We start from the raw sequence: 8,178 nt of genomic DNA, 5'->3' as shown, positions 1-8,178 counted from the left end.
CTCTTTACGGATGCACTCAGTTCCTGAGTCACAGGAATTCTTCTGTCTTCCCTGACAAATGGGAGATGTAAGAAAAAGCCTAAAAAGGTTCTTACTCGTTAAAAATATTCATGGAAAGGAAAACTTTGGGTTTAGAACAGCCACATGAGGAGGAAAAATGCTGTTTCAGGATCTTTTGAAATTTGCATGATGCAAAGAGATGTACTGTTTAAGGCTCATAAAATAGATTAAGAATCCTGAGACATCCAAGAGTGGATTTTTTTTTCTCTGCTCTCTTTGGCAATATATCAGTAGGTCTTCTAGGCAGAAGAAAAGTCTTGCTGACTACATTAAAGATTCCTCACTAGGAACAGACCTTCAAGAACAAATATTTGAAAAAGCTTTGTCAGGTATTTTTCACTCCCATCTTTGAGAGTGCTCCTGTGAGCCCTAAGGAGGATTTTTGCCCCCCATTCGATGGCAATCATTTTCTGAGCAGCACACAAACCCTCTGGAGAAGAGCTGCACCTGCCTTCTCCAGGGCCCCTCTCTGGGTCAGGGCTCAGCCCCACGTCTCACCCTCCCGTGGCAGTGCCTGTCCTGGGGGCTCTGACACCGCTGGGGCTGCACAGGCACATGGGTTCCCAGAGCCCCCAGAGCTGTCAGCAGGGAGCAAAGAACAGCCCTGCTTTTCCCCAGAGACCACCCGAGCAGTTGATGCTGGGCTGGCAGCCCCAGCTCTGGGGCGCGGCGCCTGCTGAGGCTGCGCTGCCCTTTGGGCACTGTGCTCACTTGTCAAGAAGAGGAAAATCAGTACTCAGTTCGTGGCCTTTTCTGATTCAAGGGGGATTTTCAAACAAGAAGACAGAAAGAAAGGAAGAATCCAGCCCCAGCCCTAAGACTGAACAAAAATTCCAGCACCTTAAAGATGCTGAGCCTCTGGCTATGGAAGGGCTGGAGCTGAGCACTGACATCCTTTGGAGAGCAGCTGAGCTGTCCCTCAGGCCTGCTGTTGTGGCAAAGCCACCAGCGCTTTGGAGGGGAAAAGGGAAGAAAAGGGAGAAGGGAAGCCCCACCTCTCACTCACCTTCACTCCGTGCTCTGGACTCTCCACCCCTTTGACAACACCTCAAATTCCCATTTCTCATTTCACAGAACAGCTCTGTCCTCAAGAGGGGAAATTGCACAAGAGCTCACTGTGCCAGTGAAAAATGAGTATAATTTTCTTCTGATAAAAATTTTCATGAAAAAAGACTTAAAAATGTCTGTCCCTAGGAGATGCTCACAAATGCAAAGAGCACACTCTTATGTTACTTTAATTGTTTGTTGCGCAATCTTTGTGTCCTTTTATTTTATTTGAGTAGCTGTCCTCGGACACATGTCACCCCTAAATTTTACTGGTCAGGGGTTATTCATTTCTTGTTTGGGCTTCCTTCTCCATATATCATCCTCTCTCCTTGCCTGTGTCTTTGTTCTCACATATTCACATTTTGTCCACAGAAATCATCTGCTTCATGAAAAAATGTTTCATAGATCCTAATCCTTAACATAAGGTGACGTTTAACAGCACCAGCTGAAAGTGAGGGGAACAGATATAAAAGGCTTTGCCCTGAGGTGTTGATGCCATTTCTCACATCCATGAGCTCTTTGTCTTGGCAGAAATCCTTCCATTCAAATGAAGAGCGCAGGTGCCATGACCTCAGGTCATCATCACTTCTGGCAGGTCTGGCTGTTGGATGCTTGGGCTGTCTGTCTGGAGACTGTGCCAAGTTAAGGTTCAGAGACTTGTCAGTGCCAAGTTAAGGTTCAGAGACTGATCCAGTTTCCAAGTCTCTGCTTCCAGAACAGCAGCTCTGGGCTCCCCGAGCACAGCTGTGAAGGAGCAGCACAGCTCCTGGTGAAGGTCTGACAGCTCCTGGCTGGTCCCTGCACAGCTCTCCATGTCATCCTGCCGGTGCTGTTGGTCTTGGGCCAGGCACACCTGGGAGAGGCACCAGGCCCAGCTCAGACAAGCCCACACTCCAGGAGCATCCGCAGCCCCATGGTACCGGCTGTTGGGGCAGACACAACCCCCAGCTCCAGCCCTGGCAAACACTTTGTCCTTGTGGAAGGGGAAAGAAGAGGCTCCCAGACTGCCCCTGAACAGAGCTCAGATTATCAACAATTCAAGTTCCTTGCTGGCAGACCCTTCCCACCTACAACCCTCAGCCATCACGGGTCTATTAGAGAGCGTTCTATCAGGATTTAGTAACCCAATTCTGATTTCCAAAGCACAGGTTTGGGCCACTGACCTCTTTCTCCACAGACTGTGCCTCAGCAGGAGGGCTGTTGCTTAGCCAAGGTACTGGAGAACTTTTCTACTTGAGCTCCTTTCAAGCCAGCCCATGGGCAGGGAGCAAACGCTCCCTCTCCCAAACTTTAGAGCATTCCACACAGGAGCAGAGCACAATGTGGGAAACAAAGCCTGGGGGGACAATGAGCCTTAAAGCACAGCTGAGGCCTTGAAACTCCTCCAACTCTGTTTTTTCCTGACACCACAGGGTTGTGTGTGCTGGACTGACTGCTGCTCCCACCTCCTGCTCGATTTGCAGTGCAGCCAAAGCATGCAGTCCGGTTCAGTAGCTGGAATGCACATTCTTCCACCGATAAACCAAACATCCATTGAGTGCTGAGGTCTGTGACTTGGTCCAACAGTGAGGGGGCAATTAGCACAGCATGGCCGTAGGACACCAACTGCCTTAAGGCCACGGGGTTAGGAGCACGTATGAAAGGAATAAGATGAATGTGTCTTTACAAATCTGCTTGTAGATAGGGCTAGGAGCTTAGAGATAGGGAAGGAACAGAAGAAAACTCTCAGTCCTAGAAGATGTTACTAATCAACACAGACTGTTGCTCAGCCAAGGCCGTGTTACATTCCTGAACCTAGAGAAAAAACCCAAAGATTTAATAGAATCATGAATAGGTTTTTTCTTGTATATAACAAAAAGGGGGGTGCACATTAGAGGGGGGCATAGAACAGGTGATTTGAGAAGTCTGTACCTTCTGAGTACCTCAGCCAATGGGGAAAGGAAGAGGGTGATGTGGCTGGGAATTAGGATAAAAAGGGGGTTGCAACCCCCAACAATTCCAGAGACCCCATGGGAAATGCCCATGACCTCTCCCTTAATTCCAACCAAGTAACAGGACTCCTCTGTCTCCTTTTTGGACATAAACTCTGGTGTTTGTGAATTAATTTTCCTGACACTTTCACCAAAAGACTCTTTTTAATGCTTTAAGTTAATTAAATTCCACCCTAATTCAACAATTAACCCTTACACCTGTATTATTTAAATATTTATTAATTCCTTAGCAGTAATTTACTTAATGGCTCTTCTGGGGACTCTTTGGGTCTTTGGGTGTTTTTTGAGGCATTTCAGTGCCATAACCATTTCTTTATCTTCAATTTTTAAAATATTTTAAATCTCTCCTTGATTTATTAATATTCAAATTTGGGCAATCTTTTTCAAGTTTCAAAGTTCTGGGGAGGGGGGTGAGGGGAATTTAGTGCTTGGGGTTTTTTTGAGCTTTCTTGAGGCATTTTAGTGCCCAAAGCAGCCTTTCACCACAACCCCTGTTTTTTCAATATAAGGTCAATATGGCTTTAGTTTAATTATATTTATTTGTATTTATTATGCTTCTACTCAATTTTACTTACTTTTGGAGGATGTTTAAAGGAAATTTGAGGCTTTTTCAGAGAGGTTTTGACACGTTTTAGTACCCAATCTGCCTGTTCAACCCTCCTTTTTTTAAATGTAAATTAAATATGGCCTTTAACTTTCCATATATATTCAAATTTATTCAACTTGGGTCTGTTTTGTTTCAATTTCGAGGGGATTTGGGTCTATTTCAGGTCGCCCCATCGTGATCCCGCCAGCAAATCCCCGAAGGGAGTTTCGCCGAGGCGGGAACCGGGCGCGCTCACCTGGCCAGCCAATGCCCAAGGGACCTTTCCTGGCACGGCTCCAGAAGGAGCCGCCCCACCCTTTCAGTCAATGAGGGGGATTGGCTGAGTCGGGAGCCTCCCCCCACCGGTCACTCCCACCCCTCCCCTGCCTTGCTCCCATTGGCCGCTGTTTTCTGGCCCCGCTCAGGCGGTTTCCGGGCCCTGTTTGTGATTGGGCGCGAGGAGTGAGGCCCCGCCCCCGTGGTGCTCCCAGGACCCAGGAACGCTGCTGCACCTTGGGCTGGCCCCTGCCCAGTAGGGGGCGCTAACGTGGAGGAGGGGGCGTGGCTTGGGGAAGGGGCGTGGCTGAGGAAGGGCATGGCTGGGGAAGGGCGTGGCTGGGAAAGGGTGTGGATCAGAAAGGGCTGTGGCTCGCGAAGGGGCATGGGTTATGAAGGGGTGGTTTAGGAAGGGGTGTGGCTTGGGAAGGGGCATGGCTCAGAAAGGGGCGTGGCTAAGGGAAGAGGCATGGCTGGGGAAGAGGCATGGTTGGGGAAGGGGCGTGGCTCTGGAAGGGGCGTGGCTCTGGAAGTTGCCTGGCTAAGGAATAGGGCGTAGCTCGGGGAAGGGGCATGGTTTGGGAAGGGGCATGGTTCAGGAAGGGGCATGGTTCAGGAAGGGGCGTGGCTCGGGAAGGGGCGTAGCTCAGGGAAGGGGCATGGCAGTGGAAGGGGTGTGGCTTGGGGAAGGGGCATGGCTTGGGGAAGGGGTGTGGTTCAGGAAGGGGTGTGGATTGGGGCGCCTGAGGGGCTGGAGGGGGCTGGGGGGGCAGGGCCAGAGGGGGTTTGGGGATCCTCAGAGAGCCGGGGGCCTCTGAGGGGGAGTTTGGGGGGGCGTGGGGGCTTTGGGGATGTCCCTAAAGAGGGGCTTGGGGACCTTAAGGGAGTGCTGGGTGTTTCCTTAAAGGGGGGTTACTAGGGACTCTTGGGGAAGGTTTGGGGTGTCCTTGGAGGTAACTGGAGGTCTCTAACTGGGTTTAAGGAGGATTTGGAGCCTTATGGGAGGTTTAAGGGAGTTCTGAGGGTCCCAACATGGTCTCTGGAATTATTTTGGGCATCCTGGAGGTCCCTAAGGAGAGTTTGCAGGTCATCTCAAAGGTTTTGGGGGTCTCTAGCGGGGTTAAGGGGAATTTGAGGTCCCTAAGGGAGGGTTCTGGGGAGTGTTGAGGGGGGATTAGGGGTGTCTGGGGAGGAGGTGTCACAGGGAAAGAGGCCAGACTTTAGGGAAGGGGGTGGGGCCTGGGGGTCCATTGTGACACAGCATGGCCTCATAGAACCAAGGGTCCACAATAAGACTGATCCCAGCAGTTACCGAGGAGTCTTCCCTACTTTTTTCCCATTCTCGACTTGCTTTGATACTATTTCTTTGTGTTTAGGTGGAGCTTGAGTAACTCGTGCCCAGTGAGGGGTGGTTGTACCTTGCGGGTGGGAAACTTTGGGATAGGGTGTGCATTAATATTACTGTTCTAGGCTTTCATGAACCAAGTTCATCTGAGGAGAGAGATTTCAGCAGAGTTGCTGGCTCAGCATCAGGACATCTTCCCCTCTGTCCCTTGGCTGACAGATGCTCTGTGGTTTATCAGCTGCAAAGAACCATCGAGTTCCCTTCCCTGCAAGGATCCCCATAGAGCCCGGCCTCAGTGTCTCCACCCCGCTGCACCGTCCATTCCATCCCCCTTAGCAGGCGTGTGTGGGGGGGGGGAATCATTGTGGGATAGGTTTCAAGTCATGCCAAGCACATTCCATGCAGGGAGCAGCAATTGTGATTTACTGTCTAATACCCATGCTGTTATAACTCCTATCAGGATGCCAAGAGAAGTGCTCAGTTCTCTCTAATTGTACCCCCAGTTACCTGTCCCCAGTGTCCCCAGTCCTTTTCCCACAGCATGTTTCATGGATGTGATATTTAGAGAGCGAGTGAGGAGCAGCAAAGCTCTGGGTGCAGCATTTAGTTAAGGAGCAATGAAGTGCCAGGACAGAGCCCCTTTGGAACACTCTGTGTCTCTGAGCTCCTGCTGTCCCGCAGCTCCGCAGGTGCCAAGAGCCCCCTGAGTGCCAGCACCGGGGCAGCGCTGCCGACGCAGAGCCGCTCCCAGCTCTGGACCCAGTGTGGACATGCTGGGAGGGCAAGAGGGAGCGGGGCAGAGGCACCACTGCGGCCAGAGAGGCTGCGCTGTCCAACCGAGACTGGAAACAGCACCTGGGAACTGCCACAGGAACAGCCTGGGAACCGCCCAGGAACAGCCTGGGAACCTGCGCAGGAACCCACCCTGGAAAACCAGCCCAGGAACATCCCTAGCACTGCCTGGGAATCCACTCGGGAACTGTTGGGAAATAGAATTACTGGGATCAATAAAAGAGCTGTGCAAGCAATAGGGCTGGAAGTTTTTAGGCTTGGGTGTGAAAGACACTTTCCATGGGAAAGTCCCTGTGTGAAGGAAAACAAACAGCCTGAGAAAAAACAGGGAGTAAAAAACTTGCAGCTGTGCTATCCGGGAGTGAAACAAGGGAGTCGAGCACAAAACTCGCCCTGTGGTGGGGCACGGGACAGGTGGTGTACAGAAGCCCCCCTCCCTCCCTGGTGGCGCTCTCGGGGGACCCAAGTCCTTGTGATGGAGAGTGCAGCCCACAAGGTGGATAACAGCACTTTCCGGGCCCTCATTACAGAAAAAGAAATTGCTAAAAACATCAGGGAAACGACTAAAAATTCTGCTCCAGGGCCAGATGAAATTACATTGGGAGATCTTTCTAAAATGGACCCCAAATACTCCTGGATGATGGAAATCTTCAAACTCTGGATTGTATCAGTAACTATCCCAGATGTGGGGAGGGAATGCCAAACAGTTTTAATACCAAAATCTAACAAACCGGACCACCTGAGAGATATTAATAATTGGAGACCTAGCACCATTTGCTCCATAGTTCTCAGACTGTTTTCCAGAATTATAACAGCAAGGCTGACCAAGGCATGCCCCATTCATCTGAGACAAAGAGGTTTCTTAAGAGCAGCAGGATGTTCCGAAAACTTGAAACTACTACAGCTATTAATAAGAAACCCAAAAAAAGAGCTCAGAGAATTAGCAATAGTATTTGTGGACATTGCCTTTGACACTGTGAGTCACCACCATATATTAATGGGTCTGAAACAGAAAGAGGTGGATCCACACGTTATACACCTCATGAAGAACACGTACAAGAACATCGATACATGCATTACCACCAAGAACGAGAAGTCAGCTCCCAGTAAGATTCTAAAAGGTGCCAAGCAAGGTGATCCAATGTCATCTTTGTTATTTAATGTTGCGCTAGACCCTCTGCTCTGTGAACTTGAAGCTGAAGTTAAAGGATACCAACCGGGCAGAAAGAGCATTACAGCGATGGCCTTTGCAGACGACCTAGTATGGTTAAGTGACTCCTGGGAGGGCGTGACTAAGAACATCGTATTCTAGAGACCTTCTGCGATCTAACTGGTCTCAGAACACAGGGAGAAAAGTGCCATGGCTTTTACATCAAGCCAACAAAATGCTCCTACACCATCAATGACTGCCCAGCATGGACTGTTAATGACACTCCCCTCAATAGGATTGACCCAGGAAGTTCAGAGAAAAATTTGGGCTTGCAGAGCAATCCCTGGACTTCTGTAACTAACTCAGGACTATCCACAAAATTGGAGGAATGTTTACACCACTTAGATAAAGCTCCATTAAAACCTGTTCAGAAAATGGACATTCCAAACAGACACCATCCCTACACTAATATACTTGGCAGACCACACGGATGCAAAGCAGGGTTCCTTGAATCCTCTGACCTACAAATTCAATTGACTGTCAAGGAATGGCTACACTTAACACCGTGCACACGTGATGCCGTCCTGTACTCCAGCATGAAGGATGGAGGTTTGGGTATCACCAAATTGATGGGCCTCAGTCTAAGTATACAGGCCCGAAGATTACGTCGACTTGCCCAATTGTTGGATGATGCCTTAAGATCGTTCCTGAAAGAAGAATGCTCCGATCAAATCTACAGGAAATTACGGATAACAGCTGGAGGAGATAAAGAAAAGATCCTGTCCATATGGGAGCCTAAACCTAAGACAGAACTGCTGGATGGTGCAGGTGATGACACAACATCAGAATGGGAAGTAGCTACTCTGAAAGCTCAGTATCTGTGACCATGTAACCAGAGGAAAGAGGAATTTACTAAAGGGAAACAGCTGGT

The sequence above is a fragment of the Aphelocoma coerulescens genome, unplaced genomic scaffold (genome assembly GCF_041296385.1).
Source record: "Aphelocoma coerulescens isolate FSJ_1873_10779 unplaced genomic scaffold, UR_Acoe_1.0 HiC_scaffold_63, whole genome shotgun sequence".
Lineage (NCBI taxonomy): Eukaryota > Metazoa > Chordata > Aves > Passeriformes > Corvidae > Aphelocoma > Aphelocoma coerulescens.
The sequence above is the reverse complement of the archived record's forward strand: the minus strand, read 5'-3'. Positions refer to the sequence as shown.